Source organism: Amphiprion ocellaris, chromosome 6 (assembly GCF_022539595.1).
Source record: "Amphiprion ocellaris isolate individual 3 ecotype Okinawa chromosome 6, ASM2253959v1, whole genome shotgun sequence".
NCBI classification, from domain to species: Eukaryota; Metazoa; Chordata; class Actinopteri; family Pomacentridae; genus Amphiprion; species Amphiprion ocellaris.
In genome coordinates, this window is record NC_072771.1 from 13,766,079 (window position 1) to 13,778,935 (window position 12,857).

Here is a 12,857-nt window from a genome sequence, read left to right on the forward strand (position 1 = left end):
CAGACAGATTTTTGTTGACGAGAGGATAAATGAAAGGTGAGAGGAATGAGAAGAGAGTGGTGGGCTTCGATGCTCTAACCCAGGGTCTATTAGAGCCTGACTGGACCCATTAAGAATGAAAGGCGATACGCGAACCACGTACATTGCTCCTCCGGCCCGGCTCAACATTAACCACTCCCTGCTCTCTACTTTGTTGAACACATGGGCTGATTGATAGCAATGAGGAGGAAGGAGAGGAGGGTTGGAGGTGGCGAGGCGAGGCGAGGAGGAGAGAAAAGAGGTCCAGGTTTACGGGAAGATAAGATGGGATCGATACAGACACAGGGACTGCTGCTGCGTGGAGGGAAAGGACGGAGGAATGCCAGATGCGCAGGTTCACATTCGCTCACCTCATCAAACTTGATGGTGGGGAACCTGTGTGTGTGTGTGTGTGTGTGTGTGTGTGTGTAGGTGTGTGTAACAAAGCACTTCCTTGTGTGTAGCATGCCTGTAGCCTTGGTTGACACAAACAAAGGCCCCCTAAAGACTAGGGGAAAAAAATGTTAAAGTGGAAATTGAATTTACTTTAATGCCTCATGTAGTAAATTCAGCAAAATGCACAATTTCATCAGTACAGAAAGACCACACCAAATACTGCTCTCCTTCGCTAAATAATTCACTTTGCTCCTACTTTGCTGTTTTTTTGATCTACCATCTGTTAAACTCAACACTTCTTGTCGACACTTCACACAGCAGAGCAACTAAAATGACTATGCTATTTAAGGTAGCAAAAGAGTTTTAATATGAAACATTGTTGAAGAGAGAATGATCTGGCAAGCATTTCTGTTGAAGGAATAACCACTTCAGTATTTTATACATTACATTAATCAACACAATGCATTGGTTTACAGGGAGTCATGTGCTTGAACTATTTCTTGCTCATGTGTAGTAAAATCCTGGAATAATGTGAAAAAGTGAGCTTTGGAGGTGTTGATAGGTGCCAGAACATCTGTTTCCCCCAGTTTCCTGACTTTCTTCTATGCTAATTGGCTGATGACTTTATTCAGCGTACATATATAAAAATGTACAGGCGAGTGACAAAGGAAAAATCTGAACCCTTGACTCCTACAGTGATTGGATCTGCAGGTTCTGTTGTGCTCTAGGGGGGCATTTTGTAAACATGGTTTGGCTCTACTTGTCCTTTTAGATAGAGGGGTCACTGCAAATGAAAACAAAATTGTTCTGGGTGATCATCCGTATCGTATGATAAAACAACCCTATCTTGATGGGAGTGGTCTTTTCCAGGATGACAATGCCTCATCCAAGGGTCACTGTATGCTCACCCTATCTGAACGCTATCATCCCATGACATGGTCTCTTATCAGCACACATCATTCCCATACATATGGGTCAGTAGACACTTCCTCCACCTTCTACTAGCTTGGTATCACCAGAGTAACGTCAGTGACTTTTTGCTGTCATGTGAATAACAAAATGGGGCTTTGATACTTGGTACCAAGATCCTTTTACAATCCCAGCCAAGTAGTTTTAGTTCCTAAATTTAACCAAACACATACTACAAAACAATGTGAGAGCAGGTGTCAAAACCACAAGAGAGAGTAAGAATATAAGTCTGGTTCAGGATGGTAGTTGACCTTTAGTCTCCTGGATGAAGCTCCCCTGCCTCTTTCATCCCTTCATCAAACGTACTTTTGTTCCTCTTTGGAAGAGCTAAATAGAGGCAACGCTGCCATTAAATAAGGTGATAACAGAGCACCATTAAACAGGGTGATAACGGCCTACTGAGTCTATTAGGAGGTGGAGGATTTCCTGAACTGCAACTATTTATGGGAACTGATGTGCCCTGACAAAGCCTATTGAATGGTATGATAACATCCAGATCAGGTGGGAATTGTTTGTTGAGGACAAAAATGATCTAAGTTATGTCTTCACAGTCACCAGATCTCAACCAGTTGTGTTAGGCACCATCCAGACACCACATGAGGGAATATCTTTTAGAAGAATAATGTTCATCCCCAGTTGTTGGAGATTCAATGCCAAGGCAGCTTACTCTGGTGGTGAATAGTGACCTGACCTCTTACTAAGACATTTTATGTTGGTTTTTCCTTTAATCTGTCACCCGTCTGTAAGTGTATTTCTCAAAATGTCAAATTGTTTTTACTTTAGTTCCACTCCTTGCAGAGACCTTTGACTAAAAGCCAACTAGAAAAAGGATTATGCCTCTTTATATGCTGGAGGGACTTAAATGTGAGACGATGCTGTGGGAAGTTTCACTGAAAAACAGCCTGTAACAGTGATTGAATAAACAGCAAATTGGAAAAAAACTGTGGATCAAACAGTATTTCTGTAAGAAAAGAGAAACGAGCGCGACAAGCCTCTTGTTGTACGGATCGAATTAGTGCAGAGGAAATGTGCATTATGCTGAATTCATCAGTGTAACAGGTAAACATAGAAAAAATGCAGAGTTTGCATTAATAGCAAACAGCTTTAGCAGCAAATTAGGCAGGAGTAGCTGAACACAAGCCTGTTTTCAGAGAAGGCCTGCTTAGTCGCAGTCAATAAAATCCCATTCGCTATTAGAGAATTTATAGCATATGTGGTATTATATGTATTTCTATGTGAAGAGGTGTGTTAGTGTGTATGAAGGTTGCAACTCCTGCTTGGCATTTGAGTGTTTCCATTAAGTGCAGTCCATTTATCTGTGCATTCCTGACACCTGTCATGCTGGCGTGATGTACATAACCTCCGCCTCCATTTTTCTTGCGTTTTCCTTCTCTTCCTGCTGCTATCACTCTTTCAGTGGCTCTCCTCTGTCACCCACCTCCTCCTGACTTCCCCTTCCCTCCCCCTCCCTGTCCCCTCTTCCCACCCCCTGAGCGCTCTGTGTCTGTGATGGCACCCTGTCAGAGAAAAGCTATATATGATCGGCAACCAATATCCTCACACAGATAAACACGCACTGCGAGAGTCGCAGATAGAAAGAGAGAGAGTAAAAGAGAGGGCCGGAATTATTAGAGGGAATGAGGGATAAGCGCATTGTGACAGTGCGAGACAGAAAAACACACGCTTGCAGAGAAAATATGGATTGAGAAATGTTGCCGGAGGCTGTTTTTTCACAGCTCTGTTTATGTGCGCACTGCTTGGCCGTCATTGTTGTGTACGTGTGTGTGTGTGTGTGTGTGTGTGTGTGTGTGTGTGTGTGTGTGTGTGTGTGTGTGTGTGTGTGTGTGTGTGTGTGTGTGTGTGTGTGTGTGTGTTTGAGCACGTCCCTCTTCTGCCGGTGCATCTCTGTATTCTGTTTGTGGAAGTTGGGATACAAATGACTTTTTTCATCGGAGGCAATTTACTAAAGTCTGCCGGAGCTCCCGGTCGCTCGATCAAACAGACAACTGATTGTAAATGAGAGAGCTCTTCATCACATGCTTCCTAGAGGAGGTGGCCACCTACAAACATACACACACACACTCACACACATCGTGACATCCAGAGTTCTACTATGACAACGATGTAGGTTTGGTTTCAGGAGTAAGAGGAGCACAATGCAGTGAAGGCAATAGGCCGTAACTAGTGGTGTAATGGACTGTAAGTGAGCAGTGATCTGCACAGATCCTCATGTGTCGCCAGAGTAAAATACAGTTTCACCTGCTGCTGTCAATTTTATAAAGATTTTTTCTTTTGCTGATCTGAAAAATGATCCAATCTCTGATTCAAAAGTCATTATTCAATCTGAGTAATGAGTCTTCTGATATGTTGTTACTGTAATCCTCAATTCTCTAAGTATAGCAGCAGCCATCTAAGGCCTATGACTTGATTACTAGACTTTCCGCATCTGTGAATATGTAAAGGCCAGCCAAGGGTCCGAGTGACATAAATTTTTGCCATCTGCCGAGAGTCTGCACAAACATCTCTGTGGACATCTGTGTGCAGCTCAAATTCCATGTTTAACCGGCATCTAACACTCCGCTATTTCCCAAAATGTTTTTGTAATGCCCTGCTTCGTTACCAGTCATGCCCACCCAACAGGATGATTCCTGTCCCTGTCATGGCTTATATTTGGATTTGGTTTCTTATAACCGGTTCCTATTCTCAATCCCAGAGGGATTTTCCAGAATAAAACAGCCTCACAGGGAGGTAGAGGGTGAGGAGGTAGTGATGGTAGTAATGGCGCTTTTCCACTAGTACGTACTCGGCTCTACTCGGCTCGACTCTACTCGGTTGGTGAGGTTTTCCATTAGGACGTAGTACCTGGTACCAGGTACTATTTTAGTACCTACTCAGGCGGGGTTCCAAGCGAGTTGAATCGAGCCGATAACGCAATGTCTACAGAGTGCAGGCCACTGATTGGACAGGGAGTGACGACACACGAGAGTGACTTCACAAAAACCAAACCTGCCGCCCTTAGCAGGTATACCATTGCCTCGATGTCCTCCGTTGTTGTGTTGTGTTTGTGTTGCACACAAATTACGTTAAGGGACTTCTGGGCCACCGTGCTATCACGACTCCACCCATGATGAGGTGGTACTCAATTGAAATGGAAAACGACCTAAACCCAGTCGAGTCGAGTAGGTGCTAGTGGAAAAGCGCCTTTAGTCACACAACTTTCATTGAAGAAGAATGAACTGTTATTATGAACCATTATTATGAACCATTATTTTTTCACTTAATTTCAATTTATTTTGGGCTTCACTCTCATTTTCACTTGCTCGAGAACATTTGACTAAAGACCAATAGTGTCAATTTCTGACATTCAGGGAACTTTAGGTCTATTGGACTTCGCTGCATGTTGAAAAAGGAAAAGAAAAAGGGTACCCAGCGAGTTCACATGTGACACTGAGGGATTGTGACAAAGTGTGATGAGTTGTGATGTGTTGAGTTGGGAGTGAGACCTGGCTGGCAGATCTTCCCACCGGGCTGCACACAACTTCAACAACCTCCATCAATCAGATGATTTGGGCAGTAGAAACCCAGGGCCAAAACAAGCCTTTAAAGCTCTCCCTGTTACCTCTAAAGTACATGTTAATAATTAAAGGCAACAGAGAGGAGTGGATCTACATATTCATCAGCTTTCATTAACTTCTTCCATCTATATTTTTGGAGCTTAAATAGTCAGATTTTACTGAGTGTACTCTAAAAGTGTAAATTACAACCTTGTACTTTTTGCTGCATTTAGACTACAACTTAACGTTGTGATGGAAATGATGAAAGTTCATTCACAGTAAAGCTAAACTTTAAATTCTGTGCTCACTCTGTCAGATTCGCGTTACTGGTGGCAGTGCAGCAATCCATACATTTCTCTTCTCTACCTCTCTTTCTTTCTTCTTTGTTTTCCACTTTTCCACTTCAGGTGAAATATGGCCGCCTTTCACTTTCACTCACACAATCAGAAAAGGTCTGAGCACCTCTCATGCACGCACACATTCTCACACCCATAACCTTCAAGCATCTTTCTTAACAAAATGCTCTGAAAATGAAAATCCAATATCCTACCCACTTTCAACTTTTTCTGCCATTTTTTTGTTCCCTCCTTTCTTATCTCCCGGCTCATGCATCGCTCTCCTCTATTCTTTGTCTCGCTCCAGAATAATTTCTTTCTGGGAGTTCCTGAAAATGCCTGTAATTTCCATGTCTTGTTTTGACAACTGCCACCCTTCCCCCTCCTGCATGGTTTCCCTTTTTCCTCCTCGTCTTCACTTTCTTATTTCTTTTGATTCTTCGCTCATCTTACATGCCCCCCCTCCATTCTTCACTTTGTTCTATTCTCTGATTCTGCCAGTCGTGGTGTTTGGTGAGGAAGGTTCCAGAGGAGAGAGAAAAGATGCTGCTGTGTTTTTCTTCCCCACCCTTTGTTCTGTTTCTACTTTCTTACTTGTTTTTCTTCTCCTCCCTCGCGCGTCTGTGTGCTTTCTTCTTAATCTCCCTCTCTCTTGTCTTCTTGTGAATGCTGAATGGAGACACTCAACTCAGACGAAGGTCACATTGGGCTAAAGGAGCAGAAGAAGAGAAGAGTAATGAGTGACGGAGGTGGATGTTAGAGTGTTTGTTTGTGTGTGAGTGTGTGCACATATGCCCATGAGAGATTGGCAAGGCAGCTTTAATCATTTTAATGTGACTGTCAGAGCACTACTCATTCTGCACATACTCTTGAGTACACTTACACACACGTACAAACAGGTAAACACAGACAATAATTCACATATGCTACCAGTAAGTATAATTCCTGCATGCAAACACACATATACAGATAGAAACATTAAATCCTGATCACACAGTCACAGTACCATCCATCTGCAGCTTATGTACAACGTGGTTGTAGAAGCTTTGTGATTAGTGACTACTCTCAGGGCTAGTTGGTGAACAGCTGGAGCTAACACACTAGCCAGCCATGAACATTGCTGTCCCAATCAGTCATAACAAGAACCTGAAGTGATGAAGTGGTAGATTTCAGAGACTTTCCTTCTATTACAAAGCAACTCCATAGGTCATTACTGCAGGCAAGTTATTATAAATAGGTAGATACGATGCAGTTTGACAGCATTACTCCAGTACCTGTAAAAATCATCACAGGATGAAACAAGGAAAGCATACAGAGAGCACAGTACTCCACCAAGGCTGCCCAGTCATTGTGTCATTTCAGACGGCTGAAATCTTGAAAAAAATCGAGGCAGAAATCACTGCATCACAGAATGTGGCCATTTAATATAGATGCACCCACAAACAAAATGACGCTGTGCTGAGCATAGGCATTTGTTATGCATGTGTACGTTATGTACAGATACCGTATCACGTGACTTAATATGTAGCGGGCGGCGGGAATTGATGGGACTTCGAAACACCCCCACAATTTAATCAATTGTTCCTTGTATGATTTTAGACAGATAAGGCCCGATAAATCCACAATAGTCGATTTGTAGTAGGATCGCAATCATGTGATCATCAGCAGGCTGATGACATAGTGTTCACTTGTTGTCATAGTTACAGGGACGCTATGCTGCTATCTCGCAATAATACAGAATTCATTAACAAATCCGTGGTTCCAGACTATAGACCGCATCACTGCCAAATCCGTTTCTGAGTAATGTTGCAAACAGACAAATCGTCATATAACTCCACCGCGTTCCTTGGCAGAGTAACAAGAAGGTGAAGTGATGTTGTACTTATAGAGGCAGTTTGTATAGGGAGGAGGTTGAGGTAGATGGAGGGTCTAATATAACTGGACATTAATCCGGGTCATATTGCAGTAACATAACAACAAGTGCCCTCTATTTTAACCAAAACACAGATCTTTTGCTCTTTGCTAAATAAAGCCTAATTCATGGTTTCCACATCCCCGTGAATGGACTGATATGGAATTTGAAAGCACACAGCAGATGCGCATGCAGCTTAATTTACACCACAGAAGATGCACATAAATCCACTGCAAATGGTCTATTGCCCCTTGTTTTTAACACACAAACGTCACACAGGACTCCCATGAATGTTTCTGAAAGACATAGCACAGGATCTCTGGAGAACTTAAGACTGCACACTGTCTTTGCGCACTATCAATGAAAACAAGCAATGAAACAATGCTCCTTTAAAGTCCAAAAGTGGCTCTTTTAATGATGAATTATAAAGGCAAGGATCTTAGACTATAGACAATAAACTTCAAAACATCATAAACGTTTTCAGACAAACCAGTAAAAGAAATGGAGGAGGAGAGTTTGCACTGAGTTACAGGAGCCAGTGGAACAAAGGCTGGCTCAGACGTGACATCATGACTTTGAGTGAGCAAGTATCGCAAGTGACAGAAAACTGAATTCATGAATTCTTTATAAAACTGTGTTTGCGCCTTTGACTCCTGTTTCATAACTGTCTGGAAATCATTCATCATTTGTGGAGCGCATTATAAACCAACCAAGTGGATGATGCAGTACTGCTAACAAGCTATATGCATTTCAGACTCTCTGCTCTTTCCTCAAAGGCTGTTAGGAAGTGAATATATGCAACAAAGTTCACCAAAGTTCAACTTGATGTAAAAAAAAAAATCATTAATTTTCTCAATTTTGCTGTGAAATTTTGTTGCTTTAATTGCTGTTGGTCTGAAGACAAAAATAGCACACCGATGATGTAAAAAGCCACCTACACACACACCTGAACCCTTGAGGCTCACATTCACTGGATCCCCTGGTTCACACTGCCGATCACATAACTGACTGCAGAGCCCCTGCCAGTGTGTGTGTGTGTGTGTGTGTGTGTGTGCTAATATGTGTGTAGAGGCCGAGCTTCATGTCAACATCAATGGCTCACTAATCACAATGAGAGCGCCGAGGGCTGAGCAGTTAGTGTCACTAACGTATGGGCTGACTAGTGTTACACAGAGAGAGCACACAAAGGCAACACCGAACCCTCTGACACCATCATACTTCATTCACTACTGTCAATAAACTAGACACCGGAAACTCAGCTACACTCTATGCACACTGGGCTACACTATATTGACTGGAAAAGCTGTGATGTTCATCAAATTTTATTGATTCAAACTCACACAGAACAAAAATTCTAAATTACAAAAAATTACAGAACCTTGGCAAAACTCACACAAAAAGGAAGTAGTGAAACTTCGAGAAACTGTTGTAATTCAAAGTTTTTGGTGAAATTATGTGAAGACCCAGATGCCCTTGTGAATGCAAATTCTCAGGTACAAAAAATAGAGCACAAATTACTGCCTCACTGTTGTACGCCTCCACCAACTATTCAAGTTGCAGGATACAGCTATGTCTGGAATCAGATAATATATGTAATGAAAACATGACAGTCAAATTCCTTTCTTGTGTTCACATTTGGCCGGTAGAGCTGATTCTGAACACAAAAAGACATGACTAGTGCTTCAAATTTTCATGTTTCTGCAAAGAAGCAACCGATTCTAATAGACGGATGACTCACACACATCTTCAGTCAGGCAACACAAACGGTCTATACAAGATCTCCACAGTTTGATAGTGGACACCCAAGATTAGTGTCACCAATGAAGTATCCAACCACTGAGTGCAAATAAAAATGGACAAACCCTCTGTGACACTTAGGGTTCTGGATCAGAGGGTTTGAAGTTTAGTGTAGAGGCTTCGGTCATCGCCATCTTGGCAGTGCCTGGATCTTCTCAATTTCCAGCTAATCCAAGACTGAACAAAGAGCTGGGGCAAGAGCGGAGCCATGGACTGTCCTGTGACGGCAACCATATGTCACTCAAAGTGGTATGATCTTAATTATGCACAATTTTAAAACTTATCCAATTTAAATGAGGGAGTTATATAATAATTCACCCTCTAGAGCTGTCAAGAACAAGGAAGTTGGCGGTAGAGATCAAAACTGTTTTTGCAACAGATTGTAAACATGTTTATGTCTGTTTTGAAGTTGGACATTTTAACGTGTGTCTACCAGATTGACTCACTTTTGGAGTCAGCCTCGAGTGGCCAATCAGGGAACTGCAGATTTTTGGTATTTCCACATTAACTACATACTCCAGTCCTGGAGGCTGCTGCTTGTGTCTGATCGAATGAATGGTCACAGTCTGTCCTTTTGTTCCTGAGTTAAAGAGCTGAACAATGACCAGAAAAGTGTTTTTGCAGAACATTATGATGTCACAGTAAAGTTGATCTTTGACCTCTCGGATTTAAAATGTCATCACATCATCAGTTTGTCCTTGTAGACCTTTGAGTTATATGATGCCATAGTTAGCATATAAATTCTTGAGTTATGGGGAAAAAGATGTGTTGTGTAAGGTCAAAGCGATCGTTGATCCTCGAATTATAATTGATTCATTGTTGAGTCCAAGTGAACGTTTGTGCCAAGTTTGGAGAAATTCCCTCAGGGCGTTTCTGAAATATTGTGGTCACGAGAATGGGATGCATGAACATCCTGAAAACATAATGCTTCTAGTCACTGGTGACGCCAGTGTAGAGGCATGAGGTACATGTATCTTCAAAACTCTTCATGATCTAAAACCTTGGTTTAATCTTGGAACAAATTTTTGCATTTTTAAAACAATTCAACTGACTATTAAAACTTCTGTTTATCCTAAAAAGTAGGCCAATCATCTCAATCATTAAAGCTTGATTTAATCCTTCCTGGTTTTCATTGGACATTGAAGATATGAAAGCTGCTATTGAGATGCTTTTGTAAAGGGAGAGAACACCCAAATAGAGGATAAAGTCTCTTCTGATGGCCACAAAAAAATAAAAAGCACTTTATGTAAAAATCTGAAACTCTGTTTGACAGCAGGTCCTTCAAAATCAAGTTAGGTTAATGAAATGTGCTAGAAAGTGAATTTAAACTTAATCAGGAACCTTGCGGCTCTGAGTAACTCACCATATGAGCATGCGTGTGTGTATGTGTGTATTAGCGGCTTCTGGTAGAGCGTTTAACCCTTCGCTGAGTGTCTCCACCTGGGACTGAACTGGCAGCGTGTCTGCTGAAGCCGTAACAGCAGCAGAATAACTTTAAAGGCTGTTAGGGGAAAAAATGTCTCCAAAATGAAATATGCTGCCGCTACTGAGTTCACCGGCTTGGTTACCTATAAGACTGGATGAACTCAAGCACACACACAGACACACACGGCTATGTGACAGCGCAGCAGCATATTGGCCATCTCTGGTGAATTTTTCCTAAATAAGTAAGTCATCCAGACCTCAGCTTTCCACTGGCTTCATCCAAGAGGAAGCAGCAGCCAAATCTCTGCACGGCTCCACACAGACACACACACATAAATATGCATGCACATCTACACATAAACCAAAGCACACACACATCCATGTGAGGCCAAAAAGAAGAAGGGGGGGATGAGGGTTCTGGTTAAAAAGCAGGATTTCAAGAACACCTGCACACACACACACACACACACACACACACACACACACACACACACACACACACACACACACACACACACACACACACACACACACACACACACACACACACACCTCCAGCTGCTGGCCGCCTGTGTGTTTGACAGGCAACACAGTGAGTGGCTGTATGGAAGCCAGCCAGCCGCTTGTGAATCAGCAATGACTAACAGTTTAAATCGGCACTTTCTGAGCTAATCGCCTGCATACTTATTGTAAATATATATGTGTGTGTGTGTGAACGTGGGTGGATGTGTTGCATACCCATGTGTGTGACCATGGCAATGCGTGCACCAGCACCTGTGTTGCCACCGTGCCACCACTACATGAGCCTTCTCTATCAGGAGCTATTATGACAGGCTGGGCCTTTAATTGCTTTGCAGCAAATTTGACATTGTTTAAGCTGACAGCACCCCGATGAGCAGAATGAAAGTGGAGCGACGTTGTACCCGTCACTTCCTCCAATCGGCCTCGACAAGAGCACAACTCTATGCTCCGTTTGATGGCTGCACAAGACAATGCAATGGGATGCTAATCATATGCAAAGGCCGGAGCTTTGAGTATGTGCCAAAGTCTTCCTTGTAAGAGTGCGCGTGCATGTTGTGCGTGCCAGTAATGGCAGCTCTAATCAGTGGCAGGATTGGAAGAGGCATGTGGCAATAAAGCCCAACAAAATGCCTGCCAGTCCCTATTAGAGGCAAGCACTCTCTGAAAACCTGGCTGACCACACACACACACACACACACACACACACACACACACACACACACACACACACACGTACTGTACATCTACACACACACGCTCCATCTTGGTGGACATCTGGCCAAAGTCAGAGTCAGATCTGAGCAGCGAATGCCAACTGCTAACCCCCTTCATCAAAAAAATCTTCGTAAAACAAAGAAAGGCTGAGCTGAAAAGCTTGACTTCACGGCTTTTGTCCTCCAGAGAGAGTCACTCATAAACTCTGACCCCTCTAAGTGCAGCTCCATTAGTCCCCGGTTGTGATTTACAAGCTAAAATTAGTGGTGGTCATCATTTCCTCAGGCCATTATCAGTGCGCCTGCACGACAAAGTCAATTCCTTCTGAGGTCCCTCATGAGAGCTGCCACTCCATACTCAACTGAAGGATTGATTATTCAGTGTACCATAGAGATGACTGATACACAGCAGACAGTGCAGCATTTGTCTTCTTCATGCTTTGTCCTGTCTGTGAAATATTGTGTCTGCTCCGGTACTATTTCTGTTGCAAGGTTTGAGAGATCTGTGGCTTTGAAAACTGATAATGACACATAAACAAAGACGACTAATCTAACCTAACGTCATTCTGTAATGTTTTCAATTGGTTTTGAATTTTGAAAGATGTAGCAGATGGCTTTACAAATCAGTTAGAAGCCATTAATAAGAACAACTTTTTGTTTGCCAAACTATGAAAAATTCAGTTGACTGGATCATGTGGGAACTTCCGAGCCATCTTATTTATCATCTATTAAGATTACCTGTGTGGGGCAACAGCTATAGCTGGTCAACCACCAACCAAGACAATATCGATTTCCTGAATCCAAAAGTGACTATTTTTAGATGACAGGGTGTAGCTAAGGAGCAGTAAAGGGTGGATGTGACTGAGAACTCGAACACATTTCACCTGCTTGGGTCTATTTTACTCCAGAACAGGAACATAATTTATAAAATGGACATCATGCTGCATTGAAGGAAACTTGAAACTAGTGACAGAGGTTACAAACTCATCAGGAAAATGTTAACTCACTTAACAGATCAAGTGAGAAGTTGAGTCATTTTCTCCTAAACTTCTGTACAATCTGACTTACTGTTGGAGTTGCAGGATTTGTCCCCTGCTGGCAGTTAGAAAGAATGCAGTTTTAAGGAACTGATTCATTGGTTTCACGTCTTACTAGGTCCACTTTCTACATAGTCTTTGCTTATAACCCCTCTGGCAAAGATACCTTATTAGAAAGT

General features: G+C 42.5%; 1 protein-coding gene across 3 annotated transcripts in view; it reads right to left on the reverse strand.

Annotated features, from left to right (window-relative positions):
- Positions 1-12,857, reverse strand: part of sema4c (sema domain, immunoglobulin domain (Ig), transmembrane domain (TM) and short cytoplasmic domain, (semaphorin) 4C) — a 114,144-nt gene that overhangs the window by 70,071 nt on the left and 31,216 nt on the right. For 2 of the 3 annotated variants that reach the window (XM_055011507.1, XM_055011506.1), the window contains exon 2: positions 5,867-5,981. The exons of the other annotated variant lie outside the window; for it this stretch is intronic. The gene's annotated coding sequence lies outside the window, so the exon portion shown is untranslated. The remainder of the gene's footprint in view (positions 1-5,866; positions 5,982-12,857) is intronic. 3 annotated transcript variants of the gene reach the window in all.